This window comes from Crocuta crocuta, unplaced genomic scaffold (genome assembly GCF_008692635.1).
Source record: "Crocuta crocuta isolate KB4526 unplaced genomic scaffold, BGI_CrCroc_1.0 scaffold170, whole genome shotgun sequence".
NCBI lineage: Eukaryota > Metazoa > Chordata > Mammalia > Carnivora > Hyaenidae > Crocuta > Crocuta crocuta.
The window spans coordinates 4,989,049-5,012,213 of NW_027527853.1; the positions used below are offsets into that span (position 1 = coordinate 4,989,049).

A 23,165-nucleotide genomic window follows, 5' to 3' on the forward strand; every position below is an offset into this window, starting at 1 on the left:
GGAACGGTCAAGGACACTGAGGTAGAAGCTGTCTGAGCTCTCCCTCCACTTCAGACACCTCTCTGGGCTTGCACAGCCAGCTGGGCGCATATGCAGGGAGCCAGAGACAGGCCTGTTCCACCTCTAAGAGGCTCTTCAGGTGATCCTAGCAGCCAATTTGGCTGAGCAACTAGCTGCTTCACATTAATTAGCTGTCATTCTCATGGACTCATTAAGCAAGTTCAAGGACCTTTATTGCTTTGTTGACTGAAGGGTGAAATCAAAATGAGTTTTTTACACTTGTGCAGCTTAATAATTAAAAGTCAGAGAAGCAGTTTTGTGCTTTCTAACTTATGGTGCTTCATAAGCTTTCCCTTGGGCTGCTAATGGCAATATCCACTCATTTACTGAGTATCAATTGAACACCCACAATATGCTAACCACGGACACAGGCTATTCAGTGAATAAAACAGATAAATATCCTTCCTCTTCTGAGGCCTGCAAGCTAGCAGAATAAAGAGATAATGAACACAGTAAATAAGTCCATTATGGAGAATGATAAAACATGATATATGCTTTAGAACAAAATAAAGTGCAAAGTAAAGGGAACTTGGAAGTGCTGGGGGCAGGGTTTGCATTTTAGATAGGGTGCTCAGTTGAGAAGTTGACATGTGAGCAAAGACTTGAAGGTGAGAGAGTGAGCCTTGCAGATGTAGAGAGAAGGATACTTTGGACAGAGGTCGGAGCCAGTACAAAGGCCCTGAGGTGGTAGCGTGCCTGGCATGTTCAAGGGGCAGCAAAAGGGGCTGGCTGGAGCAGAAGGAAGGAAGAATATGATAGAGAGGCCAGAGAAATATGGGGGCAGATGATATAGGGCCTTAGATGCCTTTAGAAGGGGTTTTGCTTTTACTCTGAATGAAATAAGAACTTGAACATTTGTTATCATATTATTAGGACTATTGTTCTTATTTGCCTACTCTTGGGGAGAAAGGGTTGGGTCCTTTTGGAGTCACAGGGGATGCAGGAGACCAACCAGAAATAAGAATGCCAAAGTCTGGATGTCAGTCCAGGGTATCAGGAAGAGAATTTGGGGTCAGGGACAAAGACATCAGTGTGATATGAACCCGAGGAAACAAACAGAAGAGGCCAGAATTGTAAGACTTGGTTCAACTATCTCCACCTCTGGGAAGCTTTCACTGATGTGTCTCCAAATGAAAGGTGAGGACTCTTTGTTTGGGTTCCCATGGCACTCTGGGCTTGTCCCATCTTAGCATCAGTCCATTCTGTTGTATTTATTGTCTATCTGTGAATCTTCCTTCATAAACTCAGCTTTTAAGGTTAGGGTTCCTGTCCTAATTATTTTTTCCATGGTGTCAAATTCAGTTCTAGCATATGGTAGATACTCAGTGAATGATTGATGAATGAATGTTCCCTGTGAATTATTGAGTGCTCACTCTGTGCTCAGGACCATCCTATGTATTTTACATACATTAACCCATTTCATTCTCCCAGTAACTCTCAGAAATAAAGACTATTACTATACCACTCTATTGATGAGTAAATTGAGTTTCAAAAAAACAAAGGAACTTGTTCAAAGTTACTCAGTAAATGAAGAAACCATAATTCCAACCTAGACTATCAGAGTTCAGAGCTGTGCTATAAACCGTTAGAAGATGGCTGGCTGGAAGATGGGTGGACAAGTGGATGGCTGGATGAATAGGACATGTCAGAATTATGATGAAAAGTTTGAATTAGTGTTCCCAGAAGTTAGCAAGGATGGAGGACATATTAAAAGGTATATTTACTGTTAATACTTCAATAGTGAATAAAACCCCAGGAAGCTGAAATTATCTGCCTACTATTGACAGGAAAAAGGGGACACCTGAGTGGCTCAGTTGTTAAAGTGTCCAACTTCTGCTCAGGTCATGATCTCATGGTTTGTGGGTTTGAGCTCGTGTCCAGCTCTGTGCTGATAGCTCGGAGCCCGGAGCCCACTTTGGATTCTGTGTCTCCCTTTCTCTCTGCTCCTTCCCTGCTCACACTGTCTCTCTCTCTCCTTCAAAAATAAATATTCAAGAAAAATGAAAAAAAAAAAGAAAGGAAAAAGGAGGAGGAATGTAAAATGGAGAAAGGGCAGAAAAAGTAATAATCCACCTCGATTGTTACCAGATGCACTGGTAAAAATAATCCTCCCTTTGACCCCTTGGCTCTCTAGGAAGCTCACTCCCAGGCTCTGAAACTGGCTTGGTGGCCATCCCTGCTGATGTGGGGGACAGGAAGGCTCTCAGATGAGATGAAGTTTTTTTCTTTTACTTTTTTCTTTTTAGGTATAATTTACCTACAGTGATATGCACCAATCTCAAGTGTTACAATTCAATGGGTTTTGATAGATAAGGTGGAATTTTGAGTTGAGCCTTGGAAGAATAAACAGCAGGCTAAAGGTCAGGAGTACCTAACACGTGCAAAACTCATGGAGACCTAAAAGACCAGTAAGTCCCTCCTTGTGGCAGTAGTTTGTTCCAAGGACAACATGCCTTTTGGATATGACCAGTAGATAGGTGTGGAAGTCCACAGATTTACATGTCAGAGAGAGGAAACTAGTTTACAATGCAGAGTTTTGCCGTGGTTTGTGTGTAAAACCTTAACTCTCAATAGTGAGACAAGTCTCTGTCTTTTGTTTACTCTTTGGAATTCTTTGATTACTTCCATTTCACCTTTTTTACTTACACATAGCGCTATTCCATATCCAAACAGCCTCAGGTGGTGCTATTTACCTATCAACAGTCCAACCTACTGTGTTAACCCTTACATGTCCAGCCAGCTGCCTTTTCAATTTCTGACAGCACAGAGCTATTTATCCTTGAGGATATGGACATATACATCAGCTGCATTTGGGATTGCTATTTATAGGCTATGGATAAGGACACCATTCATGAGTTATGAGAAGGGACAAGCCATTTACAGTGTAAACATATCAGCCCCCAAATGGAGGATACATCCCAAACACATTGAGAGCTGAGGAGCCAATTGACTGTGGTTCGGTTATTCAATTCATGAGTGCTTTCTATTTACCTGGCATGTGCCCCTTCCTTCCCACCTTGACTCATCTTTTCTCCTTGAGTCCTTTTCTGGCTATGCCATTTGAAATTCCACACCACCCCAGACAGATTTCCTATGGACATTTCTCTGCTTAGCTTTTTCCTTAGCACACAATCTACCAGCATACTTATTTCACTTATCTTATTTATTGTCTATCTTCATCACTAAAACACAGGCTCCCAGGAGGCAGGTGTCTTTGTTTACTACCATTTCTGCAGTATCCAGATCATACCAGGCACTTACAAATATTTGTTGAATGAATGAATGATGCTAGGTTCTGCTAGGAACATAGACGCTCTGAACTAGAGGTACATTACCTATGATGGACATTGACCCAGAACTCAAATAACATCAGAAATGAATGAAAAATGAATGAATGAAAGCAGAAGGTTCAAAATCACTAGTAGAAGCCCAAATAGCCTGCTTTAAGCTAATCATCTTATAAATCTGACAACCTTAATCAAATTCCTGAACATTTCTTTAAAAAGCACAGATAATGTAGCTGCCTCCTTTTTAAAAGCAGAGCGTAATTATGGATACTTAGACTTCAGAAGGGTAAAGGATTTACAAGTTCTATTTGCCTATTTTTAGAAACACTGTGCTCTTTGCAGATCTGAAGAAATGAACTTTTATGACATTCAAAACATAGGAAAATTAAACTCAGAGATACAGATAAGTAAAATTTTAATATTATAATCATACATATTGGGAAGTGGTGTGCTGACTTCATTAATATGTGAGAGCTTTTAACATTCTTCCAGTTCTTTCATCCTTGACTGAACTCTGAGTTCTTAGTGATTAATTGAATTTGACTCGTCTCCATCTAAATTTTAACAAATACTTCCTTGGATATGCAGATTGTGACAAGGTTTATTTAATGTTAAAATATATTTTTATTCATTAGAAAGACTCAGTTAAGTAGTTTTTTTTTTTAAAGCTAAAATAAAATTTAAGTGAAACACACCCATCTGTCTAACAGGTTTCTTTTTCATGCTAACGCCTTAAAATGTAATGTTCATGAGTAATTATTACCTTTCATCTCTTGGATTTATGTTAGATATAGACTGACTTGCTGATTTTCCCTTAAATGTCAAATCAGAAAACCTTGTGCTACAATTTGATAAAGACTCTGCAAATGCTCAACTTTCGTCTTTTTCTTCATTGACCTTGTGAGTGACTTTTCAAATGTTGTTTAGGATTCACAAAATAGTGCACATGGATTCTGAGGACAGTGCAAGGTATCGGCCCCTGGAGCACCAGTGCTTCTATTATAATAGCATTTATACTTATGTTTCTGGTATGGATTAACAAATATAATGTTTATGAAAAATATGTAAATTCACTCATTCGTTCAACACCTATTTTATTGAGTATTCACTAAATACTAGGAATAATGTTAGGCAGGGGGTTGTGGCTGTGAACAAAGCAGATATAGACCTAGTCCCAATGGAATTTACATTCTTGTGAAAGCAAAGATAATAAACAGGAAAACAAGTAAATGAGCAACATAATTTTAAATAGAAGAATAGCAGTCTATACAAAATCAAACAGTGTGATGTGATGGAGTGACAAGGTGGGGCGGAAGTGATTTTAGACACGGTAGGGGGTGCTTAGGGCTGGCCTCTCTGGGAAGGAGACATTTGAATTGAGATTTGACTGTCAAGAATAAAATGAGTCTAGGAAGATGCACTGAGAAGATAACTGTAGTTCTCAGCATTCTATGGCTGGCAAATCACTGTCAATTATCCAATCTGATTTTTATTCTTCCCCAACATGTACCTGTTGCTCTAGCCAGGTGTATGCAGAGAGTTACCTCACCCTTCCATTTAGGTGACATATTCTTCATCAGCCCCAAATCACCTTTCTCAAACTCCAAAGGGATAGATGCCTCTTACCCATGAATCCTATTGTTCCTTAAATGATAAAATAAAGGTGGGAAGAGGAATAGTTTTATGGCATTGTTTGGCATCTGGGGAGAATCACTCACCCATCCCATGCACCTTCATCCTTACAGGAAGAAAGCAGAGTTTTGTGTGAGGAGGACCCTGCCTTTTGGACCCTGTGTCCAGCCAGTTGAGGCACCAATCTGTGAATTCCTGGCAAATGATCATTTGGTGCATTGTGTTGACCCATTTGAGATTTGATCAAACCCCATAGGAAGTTTCTTCTGTTTATTTCCAGGGGGGGCTTCTGGCAGCAGAAACTTGAGACTATGTGTTACAGCCAGTTAGGAGGGGGTGCTCCTGAACCTGCCACCCAGATTCTGAAGCAACACTGCCACTGAGTTCCAGGAGCCTTCTAATAATAAGTGTCCTCCCTGCCATGCTTCTCCTGATTCTAATTCTAATTCTATTATTCTAGAATGTTCAAACCTCTTCTATCTGCCCATGCAAATACCATCCATCATTCAAAGCCAGGTTTTCCTTAACGTCTCTCCCAGTAACTCTGGCTTCTCTGAGGCCCTGCTGGGCTCAGCATATCACTCTCAGAGTCTCTGATTTAGTAGATCAGTGGTTTTTTTTTTTTTAAATAATTTTTGGAGTACAGGTCTTTGACCTCATTGGTTAAGTTTGTTCCTACATATTTTATTATTTTTGGTACAATTATAAATGGGATTTAAAAATTATTTATTTAAATTTAAGTTAGTTAATATACAGTGTAGTACTGGTTCCATGAGTAGAACCCAGTGATTCATCAGTTACCTATAGCATTCAGTGCTCATCTCAACAAGTACCCTCCTTAATACCCATCACCCATTTAGCCCATCCCCCGACCTGCCTCACCTCCAGCAATGGGATTGTTCTTTTAAATTTCTCTTTCTGCTACTTCATTATTAGTGTATAGAAATGCAACATATTTCTATATATTAATTTCATGTCTGTGACTTTACTGAATTCATTTATCAGTTCTAGTAGTTTTGGGGTGGAGTCTTTAGGGCTTTCAAAAAATAATATATCAACTATCAATAGTGAAAGTTTTACTTCTTCCTTAACAATTGGATGCCTTTTATTTCTTCTTTCTTTCTTTCTTTCTTTCTTTCTTTCTTTCTTTCTTTCTTTTCTTTCTTTCTTTTCTTTCTTTCTTTTCTTTCTTTCTTTCTTTCTTTCTTTTCTTTCTTTCTTTCTTTCTTTCCTTCTTTCTTTCTTTCTTTCTTTCTTTCTTTCTTTCTTTCTTTCTTTCTTTCGTCTGATTGCTGTGGCTATGACTTCCAGTACTATGTTGAATGAATACATTGGTATTCTTATAAAACATTTCTCCCAGGCTTTATGATCAGCCTGGTCCTAGAACTTACTTTCCATCTAAAGGAGACTCAAAGGAAAGGGAAAGAAAGTAGTCAAGTGAGAAAGAAATAGGGCTGGTCCTCTGCTGTCTCCAGTTCTTTGGTAACCACAGAGAGAGACCTTCTCAATTTGGATGAAACTGTTCTTTCTAGCTCAAGGGCACCATTCTCAGTGTAGAAGGTTCTCAAACTTTAGGAGGCAGAAGAATCACCCAGGTAGCTTGCTACAAATGCAGATTTCTAGGGATCAGCCCCAGAGATCCTTATTCAGTTAATCTGGGGAAGCCTGGGAATCTGCATTTATATCTAGCACCCCTCCCCACCCCCAAGTCTTTAGGATCTTGCTTACCTCCTGACATTTTGAGAAACACTTGCATAATGGAAAGTAGGAGACTATTACCTACTTCTACCTTCTTCCTTGTGTGATGGGGTCCTAACATTCTCATTCATCTAACAAACATTTACTTAAGCCAAGTACCATTCTTGAATTTTTTTAATGTTTATTTATTTTCAAGAGAGAAAGACAGAGTACAAGTCGAGGAGGGCAAAGAGAGAGGGAGACACAGGATCCGAAGCAGGCTCAAATTCATAAACCATGAGATCATGACCTGAACTGAAGTTGGACACTTAACCGACTGAGCCATCCAGGCGCCCTTCCCCCACCCTTTTTTAAACATTTTTTTCCCTTCTTGTTATTGATGTGTTCCGTTTTCTGGTTTTTTAAAAAATATCTTCCAATGCCTTGTTTGTTTTTCCTTGAGATAGGCATCAAAGCCTTTTTTTCCTTTACATATATAATTTATTTTAAGAACCCTGGTTCCCATAGCAACTTCAAAGGTTAACAGTGCATGTAAGCCAGAGGAATTTTCAGAAAACTGTTTATGATAGAATCAGCAGGTCTTCCAAAGAAAAAAAAAAGGATGCTTAAAACATTTGAAAGCTGCTTAATACTGTGAGAGAAACACATACATACACACACACGCACACACAGAATTGGCTGATGGCATAATGTGGGATTTTCTGCATTCTAGCATCTTATTACAGTGTAGGAATTAGACAGAATTCCCTGAGAGAGATGGATACACACCATGTAGGGAATACAAGACTAGAGAAAAAGGGTATAGACCCTAGCAATAGTGAGAATAGTACTTTTCTGCTGAAAAGTTTCAAGGGAGCCTCTTGGAGAGCAGGAGCTCCTCATCTCTGTCAGATGTTAGGAAAATGCATTATGATTGGTTACCATATCTCTGATTTTATAGAGGAGGAATATAGGCTCAGAGAAAAATGATACTTGGGAGATCAAAGGCCAAGAAGAATAGAAAGTAGAGAAAGAAGATGGCATGGCCGTGAAAATGTACCACCTGTATTTTCTATTGTGAAGAAAAAAATTGCCTCGCTGGTCATAACCTCTGCCCCTCTAGATCCACTGCCACCATTATATTGAGTCCTGATTCCCAGGGCCACTCCCTCCAATGATTAAGCATGGCGGAGGGACTAAGGCAAGCCCATCTATCAAGAGGACCATGACTTTGGCTTAAAAACTCCACATCAGCTTGCCCAACACTCTTTCTTCCCAATCTTCCTTCCTTTCCAGTTTTTAAAGTTAGGCCATCTATCTTCTCATTATTGAGTTATAAGAGTTCTTTATATATGCTGGATATAAGTCCTTGGTCCTAATATGCATGTGAATATTTTGTCACATGACTTATCTATTCCCACCAACAGTGCACAAGGGTTTCCTTTTCTTCACATCCATGTCAGCATTTGTTATCTCCTGTCATTTTGATGATGGCCATTTTAATAGGCATGAGATGATCTCCAATTGAATGCAACTCTTTCTTGATTATGGTTCATTTTATATTAAGTCTTAAAATCAACTAATGTAAGTCCCTCAACTTTGTTCTTTTTCTTTCATAATGATTTTGGCTTCTCTATGTTTTTGCATTGGTATATGAATTTTAGGAACAGCTTACCAATTCCTACAGTAAAGTTTATTAGGATTTTGATTGGGATTGAGTCTATAGTTCAATTTGGGGAGAACTGATATTTTAACAATACCAAGTCTTGTGAAATAATAGAAAAAATATATATATAAGTTTCTGTCCCTGGTTCCTGGCACAGAGTTCCTAAAACCTTGTAATTTCCTAAGTGTTAAGAGCATAAGTAGCATCTTCTATTGTAATATTTAGTCTTTGATCCGGTTTCTGACAAAGAGCTCCTAAATCCCTTAGGATTCCCTGGGTGATAGGAATGTTTTTTGTCCTAATGAGGTGACTCATGGTAGGTTCCAAGATGGCTTCAGGATGTCTGCTGGTCACCAAAAAGATGTAGCCACAATTACCAGTTTTGAGCTTTCAGCTCCACTTCTAAGAAAGGGGGGAGAAGCTAGAGATTGAGTTAAGATCAATCATGCATACACAATACAACCTCCACAAAAATCCCTAAGTACAGGGTTTGGAGAACTTCCGGGTTGGTGAACACATTCATGTACTGGGAAGGTGGCACATCCCAACTGCATGGGGACAGAAGCTCCTACATTTGGGACACTTTCAGACTTTGTCCCATGTATGTCTTCATCTGGATGTTCATCTTTGTCTTTTATCATACGTTTTATTATATAATAAACTAATAAACATAATAAGTGTTTCTCTGACTTCTGTGACCTGTTCTAGCAAATTATAAAATCTGAGAAGGAAGTCACAGGAACCCTGATATACAGCATGTTGTTGACCAAAAGTATAAGAGACAACGTGGGAATTACAATAGGTATTCGAAGTGGGACGGTCTTGTGGAATAAGCCCTTAACTTATGGTATCTCATGCTAACTCCAGGCAGACAGTGAAGAACTGAGTTGAACTGTAGGACACCCAGCTTATGTTGGAGAATTGGTGGGTGTAGGTTTGTTACCCACACTTCTACCCAAAACTATCAGAAGACTTGTGAGTGTGAGAGGAATAAGAAACAAGAACTTTTCCTTAGATAAGTCTATAGCTTAGTCTGGGGAGAACTGACATATTAACAATATTGAGTCTTCCAGCACATGAAGATGGCATATCTCTCTATTTTGGATTGTAGGTTTAAATACAAGTTTTATTCCAGTGTTTCATATGTCTTCTTCAGGGGTTCCAATGGACCCTTCATTTTCTTTGTCTTCCATTTCAACCACCTTCTCTCTGAGTCTTTTTACTTCTTTCTTTATTTCATTTTTGTTTTCTTGTTTTTATGCTACTCCTCCATACTCTTTATTAAAACTTCATTTGAGGGGCACCTGGGTGGTGCAGTTGGTTAAGAGTCTGAGACCTTGACTCTCGGCTCAGGTCATGATCTCACAGTTAGTGGGTTTGAGCCCCACATTGTGCTCTGCATTGATGGCATGGAGCCTGCCTGGGATTCTGTCTCTCCTTCTCTCTGCCCCTCCCTTGCTTGTGCTCCCTTTTTCTCTCAAAATAAATAAATAAACTTAAAAAAAAAAAGAACAACTTCATTTGAGTCTACTTTCCATTGGGTATTTATAATGTAGCTTTCATTCCTAAAATAGTTTTGCCTTTTCTTTCCTGACTTCAGTTAACTTATCTACCTACCTACCTACCTATTACTTTGTCCATTTCTATTCTTGGATTTTGAATTTCTGATTAATGGTCATTTTTCATATTTTCAAATGCTTATTGGAGGATATTAATTCTGTTTGGAATTTTGTGTTTTGTGGCTGCTTTGTGGTTGTTTTTGGTAAAAATTTTCTTCAACTGAGGTGTTTTTATTCTAATTTCTATTTTTTTTCCTCTCTCATGGAGTAGCTTTGTGTGGATTTATGATACTTCATTTCATGGATTTAGAGTAATTTGCCATTCCTAGTTCAAGATCACCCTCTTCTGTCAATGTAGTGAAATACAGTTCCTTTAAGGGCTGCTTTTATTTTTTGTTTGGAGGGTGGAGATATATATATAAATGTTTATTTTTGAGAGAGAGAGTGAGAGCACACACAGATGGGGTAGGGGCAGAGAGAGGAGGACAGAGAATCCAAAGCAGGCTCTGCACGGACAGAAGAAAGCCTGATGTGGGGTTTGGACTCACGAACTGTGAGAGCATGATCTGAGCTGTAGTTGGAAGCTTAACTGACTGAGCCACCCAGGCACCCCAAGGGGTGGATAATTTTTTAATGTTCTTTTCATTACTTACTCCAATTTTATAATATTCTATTCTGATTTTATTGATGTTACCTTATTTTATTTCTTGGAAGATTTCAGACAGATTCATTTCAAATTTCTTTTCAGATACTTCTTTCTCTCTCACCTCAGGTTGTAAATCTCTCCTTTATGACTACTTTTCATTGTACTAAGTGTGTTTTTTATTATTTATTTATTTATTTNCGCTTAACCGACTAAGCCACCCAGGCGCCCCAACTAAGTGTGTTTTTTAAAATTAATTAATTAGTTAATTAATTTTTAAATGTTTATTTATTCTTTGAGAGAGGGAGAGAGAGGGGGAGAGAGAGAGAGAGAGAGAGAGAGAGAGAGAGAGCGAGCACAAGCAGGGGAGTGGCAGAGAGAGGGAGACACAGAATCTGAAGCAGACTCCAGGCTCCGGGCTGTCAGTACAGAGACTGACATGGGGCTGGAACTCACTAACCATAAGATGATGACCTGAGCTGTAGTCAGATGTTTAATCGACTCAGCCACCCAGGCGCCCCATGTGCTAAGTGTGTTTTGAAACGTTTCCTAGAAAGCTCATATTGTGTAGGAATTTTCTGCCATACTTTCCTAGTCTGTGAGGTAGTTTCTTAGCTGCCTTAGTCCTGGTCTCATGGGTTGACCAACTCAACCCAAGTCATTTGTTTGTAGTTCAGCTAAGAGTTCCCCACTTCTGGAGTGATAATTCTCCACAATTCACATGGTACAGAGCAGAAGGAGGCTCTGCTATGGACTCTGGCTCTGAGTAAGTAGTGGTGTTTCTGCTACAATTCTAGATGCATGGATGGAGCTATGTCATCCACTGTTCTTGGCTGGGGAGCCCACCTCAGGTTCTTGTTACAGAAGGTACATTCAGGTTTTTCCTAGAAGGTATTTAACTGCTTGGCTCCAGTCCCACCTTTGGTTCCTGTGACTTAACACTTTGCTTATTGTTTAAGTTTTCTCTCTGTTTTGAGCCACTGAGATTTTTCTCTTGTGTTTTGAGAGTAGTGTATGAATATATATCTTAATATCTTAACTCTCATTCTTATGGATTTGGAGTAGAGGAAAGAGGATTTTGAGTATATTTACTTTGAGAACTTTATCCAGAGGTTTATATGCCCTTTCAAAAGTGAGAATGACAATATGTATCTAAACTAAATATAATATAAAACCCACCAAAACCCTTTGATCCAGCAATTCTGCTTCTGAAAATCTTATTTGAGGAGGTTTTCCAAATGGTAAGGGAAAAAAGCTTCATGCATGTACAAGGACATTTGATTATTAAAATCTGGATATATTATAAATATTTCTTAGGAACTGGGAAATATTTCATAAATATATTCATTCAGTGTAATATTTTGCAGATACCAAAATAATAATTTACAAAGATGTGCATTATAAAAATGTTTTTTATAATGCAAGAGAAAAAATTTTCTTCAGCTATCTTTTGTTGTTTTATACAGGTGTACTTAAAAAAAAAAAAGAATAGAAAGATAGAAAGGAGAATGGAAAGAAACTACACCAAAATGATAAAAGTGGTTGTCTTTTGGTTATTTTTTTCCTTTTATTTTCTATATTTCCAAAATTTCATGCTATGTGTATAAATCATTTTTATAATAGAAAATGACCTAAATAAATATGTTGTCAAGAAGCTGAATGATAGAAGAATGAAATTTTAATAGGAATGCTTTCATGATTATAAAGAATGGATTGACCATACAATTATTGATTACAAAACATGGTGTTGATGGCCATAAACCAGAGGAAGCTTTGTGGTATGGAATTATTCATTGTGATCAGATTGCTTTTCAGTAGCCCAAGTTGAGGATACAGAGCAAGGAGGTAGGAATAGGAGAGTACAGCAGATGGCAAGAACCTGCAGTTTGTAGGCAACTGGTCCGGATCCAGGCTCTGATCAACTAAGAGATGACGACTGTGGGGGCCAGTTGGCAGGAGGCATAGTGGGAAACCAACATTTATTGATGGGTTGCTGAGTTTAGAGCAGGCACTATTTGGACACTGGAAATAGAGATGAACAAGATGAACACAGTGTTTACCCTCATGAAACTGAGGGCATAGATTGTCAAATTTTGTTTGGGTAGTAAACATTTTAGGTTCATGAGGCCACAAAATCTCTGTCACAACTACTTAGCTCTTCCATTGTAGCACATAAACAACCACAGACAATAATCAATGAATGGGCATGGCTGAGTTCCAACAAAACTTAATTTACAAAAATATATGGTGGCTGGATTTGGACAATGGGATGTCATTTTGCCAACTCTGATCTAGGGAGAAGACAGACAGCCAACAAATGAACATAACCATTAGATTGTGATCATTATCAGGAAGGAAATAAAAAGGGTGATATGATAATGAATTACTAGAGGTGACCCACTTAATATGTTATCTTTCACTGGATTGTGACATCCATACAGTAAAGCACACAAATTTCAAGATAATATAGAATGTACTTAGCACCCCAGAACTAAGTTCTGAAGGATCAGAATGATTTGTCCAACCAAAGAGCTGGTCAAGGAAAGCATTCCAGGCAGAAGGGAAAGAAAGAGCAAGATCCTGAGGCAAGAAAAACCTGGCATTTTCCAGGAACAGAAAAGGATTCTGTGTGGCTGAATAACGGTGGGTGAGTCATAGATGGAGTGAGACGTGTGGGTAGAGGAAAATCCTGCAGAACTTACAGGTCATGGTGAACATTTTGTGTTTTATTCTCAATGTAACAAGACAGCAGTGGAGGGTTTTAAACCAAATGACATGATCTGATTGAAGTTTTAAGATGATGTGTGAACCAATTTCTTGTCTTCTGCTTGTTTTTTTTATAGCGGTGTTTGGTTAGGGCTGGAGCTGAGGTGGCATGAGTCAGAAACATCCATCAAAGAACGTCATTACCATTGCTGAACCATAGGCATTGGTTTGTTTTTGTAAAACACTTCTTTGACATATTGCTGTGACAGGATTTATTGATACCTGCCAGTTAACTGGTGGAGGCTTTAAAAGTTGTGCATTAATCATAGACAAAGCCCTAAGAAAAGTGCCAACAAGGAGTTCAGACATGGGTTCAACTGGTACAGGTACAGATCTGGCAGGAACAAGAAAGATTAGTGAGGTCAGTGTGGAGGCCCCACGTGAGGCTGGAGGAGGTGTCATAATACACAACTAGCACCCGGGAAAAGACAGTCTGAGGTTGTAGGAACCAGAGAGGTTTGATTTGATTGTGTGCGGCTTTGTTCTGATTTGATTGTTTGAAGACTTTGTGTAGGAAATAGAGAATGTTCTATGATGTGAGGAGAGTGAGAAACAAGAAAGAATGGAGGGTGGGCTGGTAATTATAGAGAAAGTACCCATTTAGTGTTTTGATCCTCCTTTTTCTCTTTCCTTGCCTCCTTTTTTTTTTGTTGTTAAAGTTTATTTATTTTGAGAGAGAGAGAGAACATGCACACATATGCACACAAGTGGGAGAGGGGCAGAGAGAGAGGGAGACTCAAACTCATGAACCCTGAGATCATGACCTGCGCTGAAATAGATGCTTGAGGGACTGAGCCACCCAGTTGCCCCTCTCTCCTTTCTTTTTTGAATATATAGGAGATGAGAGAACAAGAAGATGTATAATTAGTGGGTGCCACCTTATTAGGGTTGCCATGGAACACAAACCTAAAATATTATTTGCTTTTTACCTGACATTGAAAATTAACTGGCATCCCGTATTTGTACTTGCTACATGTGGGCATTCTGTCCTTATGGCATTGCTTTTTCCACTTTGGCCTCAGTACAGGAATCTCTGGGAAGACAGCTGCCACCAGGCGGCAGCCGGGTGCTGTGTGGACTCTGGATGACTACAGTCTCCCGGCTTTTGGGTAGCTCGAGTGTGCCTTCCTTTCTCTTCCACCCCTCCCCACCCCCACCCCCAGCTCAACCATGATTTTCCACTGCTCACTCCTAATCTTGCTTTGTTAAGATAGCTAAACTCTAGAAACATTTAAAAACCCTTTCTAAATGAGAATCCATACTGTAACATGCATCCTGCCTTCCTAGTTATTTGCAGTTACAAATTAATTCTTTCTTCCTTTAAAAACCTGAATTTAGCTGAAAAGTTCCTGTCACTCACCAACTGACCTGGGTGTCCCCTCCCTTCCCCGCATTCCCTCTTGCCCTCTATCTGTACTGTCTCTTTGCTCCCTCTCTCCCCACCCTTTCCTTCCTCTGCTTGTCACCATGGTTACATGGGGACCTGTTTCTGTGGTGCCCTCTTCCATAGCTTGCTTCTGAGGTAATTTCCCCAGTGAATTCCAGCTCCTCTCAATTATCTCTGTGCTCATCTTCCTCCAATGAAGAAAAAAATCATGGGGAGAGAGAGATTGGAAATCCCAGCTGCTCAGATATCAAAATTCTATCTGCAACCAGGAGATTTTCTCCAGGTAATGTTACCTCTTCTTTTAGCTTTCCTTTTTTAGGAGGAAAAGCCACTCTTGTCCCCATGCCTCTGACTCTGCTGTTATCCTAAATCCACATGTAACATTTAATTAATTAAGTGCATTTTGGCCTTGGGCTATAATAACACCAAGCAATTGCTTTCTTCTTTAAATGCCTCCAATTCTGGAAACTAAAAGTGTCCCTTTAGGACAGAAAAAAGGAATTAAACCAAGAACACTGGCTTTGTCATGTGGGGGAGGCATCAATGTATATAGCATCAGCCTGGTTGGTCTAGGTCACAGTGAGAGGCTTTAGAGGACAGCCTTGAGCTGTGTCACGAGATAGTAAAGCTAAAGGTCCCCAGAAAAAGAAACTTTCCAAGAGAGATGGAGTGGAAAAGTCTCCAACCGTTTTCAAGCAGCAAAGATGATTCTAAAAAGCTCTAGGTGCAATAACATGGAAGCAAAGATGAGAAACAGCAGAGTTTTGGTTAAGTATCTGGCTTTTGATTTGCTCAGTTTTTGGTACACTGAGATTCTGTGAGTTAGGTAATTTTCCATGCTCCTCATGAGCTACAGGATAACCTACTCAAATTATGCAAATGATCACTGAAAGGAAGAGACAGAATTGTGTTAGTATCTTCTATAATTCTATTGAAACTGTGATTCGTAAGGTCCATTCTCAAAGAAGACTTGCATCAAATGAACTTGTTACAGCAACATGTTTTTTAATGTCATGAAAGGCTGTAACCCATGGAAATACTTCTTAGAATCCCCATGTCCTTGCCCACCCACTCCCCTTCCACAGCTGCTTCTGGGCCTCTCTCTTCTAAAACACAGATTTAAACGTCCTCCTTCCGCCTGATCTGTGAGTTTCTTTGTGTTTTTCTTTCAATTCAGCTTCATGAGAGTCCCCAAAAGAGGACCCTGCTGGGAGAAGCGTGGGAAAGGAAGAAACTGAATAGAAAAAGGCTTCTAGGGCCAGGAGAAGGGTTGGAAATACATTGAAATCAACATTTTTACCTGATTAGATTTATATTTTTGATAACAAAGTTAGCTGTAATTTCCTTTAAGCATCTGAGCATCTACCCACATCCACTGGGACAGTCATCTTAATAGCACTAATTCTTAGTGGTATGCCCTGCTTGACCCTACCTCTACATGTGAAGTTTAAGAGTCTTGCTGTGTTCAAGGACAGTAAAATTCAACTATACTGAGTCATCTCTGGCTTAATCAAAGAAGAAAAGGGAGGATGAAGCAGGTCCTTTCTTCGTGTGTATTGCCCATCGCTCATACTCACCACCCTCTGAGTTAGAACACTGATCTTCCAGAAAAGAAGATGGAGGGCAAGAAATCTATTGGGAAGATGAGAGCAAAGCATTTATGTTGTCCCTCTTTGTTGTGGAGGTGGTGGACACTGGTGGCATAAGCAATGCAATATTAAATCTGTTAGGGCATAGGGAAGGATAAGTGTTTCAGGCTGAATTTAATGAATTGTTTATATCTTGATTGAGTCATTAGATGTTTATGCTTTAGTCTTCAGCTTTGTGTGATTTAAATTGCTTTCCTGACTGTTCCTCTTGGGATGAGCAGGCTTTGGGAGATTAATCTAATTTTCCAGGAGGCAGGGCAGTGGATTGATTTCAGAGAAAGAATGTCATCAATGGGAAGGAAATCTCTTTCCCCAAACCTCCTTTCCCACTTTAGCTGTACCTTTTCTAGGGACTACCCTTTGTGGTTCTGGTCTCCTGGAGCACAGATGTCCACAGTAGTGGCCACAGGGTCACAGGGGCCACCCGCACAAGTAATCTGGTTCTGCTGCCCTCTGCTGGCCACAGTGGTCATGTTCTGCTTGTTAACCATTGGGTCATGTCCCTTTCCCCTAAGAGGCTGCAATTCTTACCCTTCAACTCTTCTTCCTCTGCAATCCACAGTAAGAACCAAACCATCTTATTACTAGGGAAGGTGGAATGGGGCCAGGTTGCAGCTTCCACGTAGAGTTTATCTAACATGCCTGAGTGAATGAACCTGGCACCCATCACAATGGATAATGGGTTATTTCTGGGAAAGTCCCTGAAATATGTGCAGGAAATGTCTGAGCTCATCAAATATGCCCTGACTCATTCAATTTGTTATCGACACTGATATCTCTTGACTTTGCCCTCACATATTATGATAGTTTCTATTAGGGGGATTCTAAACACAGAGCCATGTTCTATAGCATAATAATAATTGTTGTTGTTATGATTCATCTCCTATAGCATCCTTGAAGCAGTAGCTGAGCTTTGCAGAAATCTCAAATCTCAGCATCAGGCTGATCCTTTAAACTGAAAGTAAAGGGGAGAAGATTTGGAAAGATGCTGATTGAGGTGAAATTGGGTATCCTGGAGATAAAGGAGACTGGGTTTAGATAGCCCATGTGCTGTGTTACCAGGGACCAGTATACATGCCAAAGTTTATTGTATATTGTAAACCTCCTCCTATCTTGGGTTGGCATCTGTGGCCCTTCTTAGCACACTAATGCAATACTTCTGGGAGCAACCACTTACTATGTAACCTTTCTTCTTTGTAATAGAAGGGCCTTTTGGCAGATATGTGTGTATAAAAGTAGTCTGCACTTTGCCCCTACACCAGTGTAAATATTGTAAACATGACCATCTGGCTCATATCATTGATGACTTCAGGGCATATTGGACTCAGATTAGGAGGACAAGACAGTAAAATCTCATCAAATCAAAAGTGACATCTCCAAGAGATGGCTGAGGTGGGGTGGGAGAGCTTAGGCCCTTTTAAGCTCCACTTTTGGGAAAACTTCCCTTTAAAAAAGTTATCCAAGTATTAAGTGAAAATAGTTCTTAAGAGTTGGGAATGCGGAATGGATAGAATTGACTCAGTGGGTTTCGGACCAGGCTATGGAGCAGGTAAATAAGCTAAAAGAGAAGGGCAATAAGGCTCTGAGTGCTGGCAACATCAATGATGCATTACAGTGCTACTCTAAAGCAATTAAGTTAGATCCCCAGAACTACATGCTCTATAGCAATTGCTCAGTGGCCTATACCGGAAGGCTTATGAGGATGGTTGTAAAACCATTGACTTAAAACCTGACAGAGGTAAGGGCTATTCACGAAAAGCAGCAGTTCTTGAGTTCTTAAACCAATCTGAAGAAGCCAAGTGAACCTACGAAGAAGGTTGAGAACATGAAGCAAGTAGTCTCAGCTCAAAGAGAGCTTACAGAATATGGAGCTCAGCTGGCAGATAGGAAGTTCCATGAACCCTTTCAACATATCCAATCTGTATCAGAAGTTGGAGAGTGATCCCAGGAAAGGACAATGCTCACTGATCCTATCTACCAGGAACTGATTGAGAACTATGAACCAAGCCATCTGACCTGGGCATGAAACTGCAAGATCCCCAGGCCATGGATACTCTCACTGTTCTCCTAGGAGTCAATCAGAACAGTATGGATGAGGAGGAGGAAGGCGCAACACTTCCACCGTTACCTCCTCCCCAAAAGGATACCAAGCCAGAGCCAATGGAAGATTTTCCAGAGAATAAGAAGCAGGCACTGAAAGAGAAAGAGTCGGGAAATGAGGCCTACAAGAAGAAAGACTTTGACACAGCCTCGAAGCACTATGACAGAGCCAAGGATCTGTACCCCACCAACATGACTTACATGACCAATCAAGCATCTGTGTACTTCAAGAAGGGTGACTACAGTAAACGGCTGGAGCTTTGTGAGAAGGCTATCAAAGTGGAGTGAGAAAATCGAGAAGACTATCGACAGATTGCCAAAGCTTATGCTCAAGTTGGTAACGCCTACTTCAAAGAACAAAAGTACAAGGGTGCCATCCATTTCTTTTTATTATTGTTATTATTATTATTATTATTTTAAATTTATTTCTGAGAGAGAGAGAGAGAGACAGCATGAGCAGGGGAGGATCAGAGAAAGAGGGAGACACAGAATCTGAAACAGGCTCCAGGCTCTGAGCTAGCTGTCAGCACAGAACCCAATGCGGGGCTCGAACCCACAAATCATGAGATCATGATCTGAGCCAAAGTCGGACACTTAACCGACGGAGCCACCCAGGCACCCTGGATGTCATCTATTTTAATAACAAGTCTTTGGCAGGGCATTGAACCCTAGATATGCTCAAGAAATGCCAACAAGCAGGAGAACCAGGGTGGCTCAGTCAGTTAAGCATCTGACTTTGGCTCAGGTCATGATCTTACGGTTTGTGAGTTCAAGTCCTGTGTTGTGTTCTGGGCTGATGGTTTAGAGCCTGGAGCCTGCTTCTGATTCTGTGTCTCCCTCTCTCTCTCTGCCCTTCCCCTGCTCGAGCTTGGTCTCTTTGTCTCTCTCTCTCCCTCAAAAATAAATAAATATTAAAAAATAATAATAAATGCCCACAAGCAGAGAAAATTCTGAAGGAGCAAGGGTGACTGGCCTAGAGAAGAGAAGAACAAAGGCAATGAATGTTTTCAGAAAAGCGAGAATCCCCGGGCAGTGAAGTATTATACAGAAGCCATAAAATGGAACTCAAGGGATTCCAAATTGTACAGCAATCAATCTGCCTGCTACACCAAACTCCTGGAGTTTCAGCCAGTGCTCAAAGACTGTGAAGAATGTGTCCAGCTAGAGCCAACCTTCATCAAGGGTTAGACAGGGAAAGTGGCTGCCCTAGAAGAGATGAAGGACTACAGGAAAGCCATGAATGTCTATCAGAAGGTCTTAGAACTGAATGCCAAATGTAAGGAGGCTGTGGATGGTTCCTACACTGTATGATGGCCCAGTATGACTGACACGACATACCAGAGGTGCAGCAGATAATGAGTGACCCCGCCATGCAGCTGATCTTGGAGCAGATGCAGGAGGACCCCCAGGCACTCAGTGAGCACATAAAGAATCCTGTAGTAGCACAAAAGATCCAGGAGCTGATGAATGTGTGAGTCTGATCACAATTCAGTGATAACTTGATCATCATCCCTTTCCTTTGCCCACATGTGAACAGAGGAGCTGGGACTGCAGCAAGCAGCACAGAGCAGAGGGGAGAGCAGGGGAAAGTGAACAACTTATCTCTATTTATATAGACCTATGTGGAAGATACAGAGACTTGCACTCATGTTAGGCACATCAAGGTTGCCTCTGAGCCATCCCAGCCCATGTATGGTCTCTCCTGCCGCCGTCTGGTTCCATGTTCCCTTCCATATCCTCAGTTGCTGTCTTAGCTGCTCTCCCATAGTTGGGCTTTTTTTTTTTTGGGGGGGGGNGGTGTTCTTCTGGACCTCAGGTCCCAAACTATAATCACATTGTTAACTTCATGTGCCCTTCTCCAATAAAACAATCCAGCTAGGTGTGGTTGTAAAAAAAAAAAAAAAAAGAACAAAAATAGTTTTTAAAAAATCAGATAAAGAATTCCAACAAAACCAGTAGTCCAGTAGTAGCAGTCATGCATAGTTTGCATGGCTCTTTTCCCCTCTGATGTTGTTACTTAGTAATATCCCATTTGGTGGCTATTCCATCAATGCATGCATCAGTGTATGCAGATTATGATGACTTGTAACTGTGCTCTCAGTAATATGAACAAGAAATAAATCTTTACTATTTTAAGCCAGTAATATTTGAGTGCTATCAAAGTATTACCAAATAACCCACCTTATGCTGACTGATAACAATCAGTGCAAGTATATCAATGTAAGTCAATCACTAGGGTTTTCATTACAAAGAGACTTGTTTTGAACCCTAGTTCAAACCCTATTAACAATATTTTTAGCCCAATTTTTTAAAAAGTTTATTTATTTATTTATTTTTTTTTGAGAGAGAGACTCAGAGAGCACGTGTGGGAGAGGAAAAGAGAGAGATAGAATCCCAGGCTGACTCTGCATTGTCAGTGCAGAATCTAATAGCCTATTTTCTTAAGTTTATTTATTTATTTTGAGAGAGCGAGAGAGCACACACACATGTACATGTGAGCAGGGGACAGAGAGAGAGGGAGAGAATCCCAAGCAGTCTTCATGCTCTCAGTGCGTGGAGCCCAGCATCAGACTTGACCCCACTAGCCATGAGATCATGACCTGAGCTGAAACCAAGAGTCTGACACTTAACTGACTGAGCCACTCAAGCACCCTGTAGCCTACTAATCATAAGTATGCAGGCCATGCAAAGACAGGAGGAATGTGTGTGAGCCAGCACAGTTATTAAAGTAGTTATTAAAAGTTATTAAAGATGGAATACTGCCTTTTAGAAGATATAAAAAGGGGTAAGTTCTTCAAGCTCTGTGGTGAAAATATGTACACATATGACTATTTTGTGATGGGGAGGGGGTTATATTTGGTCTTTTAAAATAGTATCTCTGCTTGTTCACACTCCATTCACAGAATAACCCTCTTTGCTAAAACTTAGCGAATTCTGTGCTAAAAATATTCCATTCCCATTTGGTGCAATGAAATGTCATATCTATTAAACACCAACATACCAAATGCTCTTGCAGATTCTCAAGCCAGCAAACCCAAGTCAACAGGAAATTGTGATCAACCTCGGCTTGTTTATACTATGCATATTAACAGATTAATTTGGAGAATTATCTAAGGCTTAATTGTTATCTTACAGCTCTCTTAGAATTATAACTCATGTATTCCAATCAATTTTTAAAGAAAGAAATTGTGATCCAGGGAGTGAAAGTGACTTCTCAAGGTCACAAAACTATAAACGTGGTTATACTGGGCCAAGATCTCCAAACTTACAAGCTATTCCCTACCCTTCATTATAACAGAAAGTTACATATTTTTCAGAGCTGAAAGGACCTTTAGCTTGACCTGACCCAGTTCCAATATCTTATAGAACAAACTGAGGCCAAGGAGACTTGGTGTCTTGCTTCAGGAAATCTTTAAAGCTAGTACTTTCCACAGCTTTTGGCCAACTTTTGTAACCACAGGCTTGGGGTTCCTGACATGCTATGGTCAGTTCAATGTGGTTATTTAGAGCAGAGACCCAGTTAGTGGACTGATGATGGGCTAGCAACATCACAATCACCTAAGGAATGTTTAAAAATAAAAATTCCTAGGTCCCCTTCTCTGAAGATTCAGTTTCAGTGGCTCTGAGATGGGGCCCCATGAACCTGTGTAGTTAGTTTGCTTTCTGGGGGTGATTCTGGGGGGAAACCAGGTCAGGAAACCAATTTTTTTCTTAAATAGTTTATTGTCAAGTTGGTTTCCATAAACACCCAGTGCTCATCCCAACAAGTGCCCTCCCCCATGCCCATCACCCCCCTTTTCCCTCTCCCCCACCCCCATCAGCCCTCAAGTTTGTTCTCAGCATTAAAGAGTCTCTCATGGTTTGCCTCCCTCCCTCTCTCCAACTCTTTTTCCCCTTCTTCTCCCTCATGGTCCTCCATTAGCTTCCTCCTAATCTACCTATACGTGCAAACATATGGTATCTGTCCTTCTATGCCTGACTTATTTCACTCAGTATAACACCCTCTGGTTCCATCCATGTTGCTACACATGGCCAGATTTCATTCTTTCTAATTGTCATGTAGTATTACATTGTATAAATATACCACATCTTCTTGATCCATTCATCAGTTGATGGACACTGAAGTTCTTTCCATGTTTTGGCTATTGTTGAGGGTGCTGCTATGAACACTGGGGTACATGTGCCTTCAGGGAACCATTTTTAACAAAAATCAGTATTTTATGTTATCTTCTTCTCGGCAGAGATTTATGTATGATAATTTCCAGCGAATGCCTACCTGTGAAAGCTAAGTCAGGAAAAGTTCTGAGCAGTAAGGAGCCTCTAAGATGTTAATCTTCAAGCCAGCCTCAAGGTGATTAGAGTAAGGAGAAAGCTGCCCTTGCCAGGTGAAGATTGATTTGAAACGGAAACACATCCAAGGGAACAAAAAATGATCTAGGAATGCTTGATCTCATCTCCCAGGGATGGGTGGCCACTAAATCAGAATTGGCAGCCTGACTTCACTTGGGAAAACATCATTTTGATGATATCAGTTTAAATATTTTAAAACAATGTTTGCGAGAACACCATTTAAAAATGTATATAGAAATTGTTACAGTGAATCATCATGAATAATAGACAAAGATGGGGAGATTATATTTTGTCCAGTTTTGCAAAATAAGAGCTGGAAGTACTCTTTGAAACCTTTTAGCAAAGGGATTCTAGACACATCAAAGAGTGTAGCCTCTTCCCTGGGAACT

The 23,165-nt window shown here is 40.2% G+C and overlaps 1 pseudogene; it reads left to right on the top strand.

Moving 5' to 3' along the window:
• Positions 1-17,866: 17,866 nt before the first annotated feature.
• LOC144244997 (stress-induced-phosphoprotein 1 pseudogene) lies at positions 17,867-19,901 on the top strand (annotated as a pseudogene).
• Positions 19,902-23,165: the final 3,264 nt, after the last annotated feature.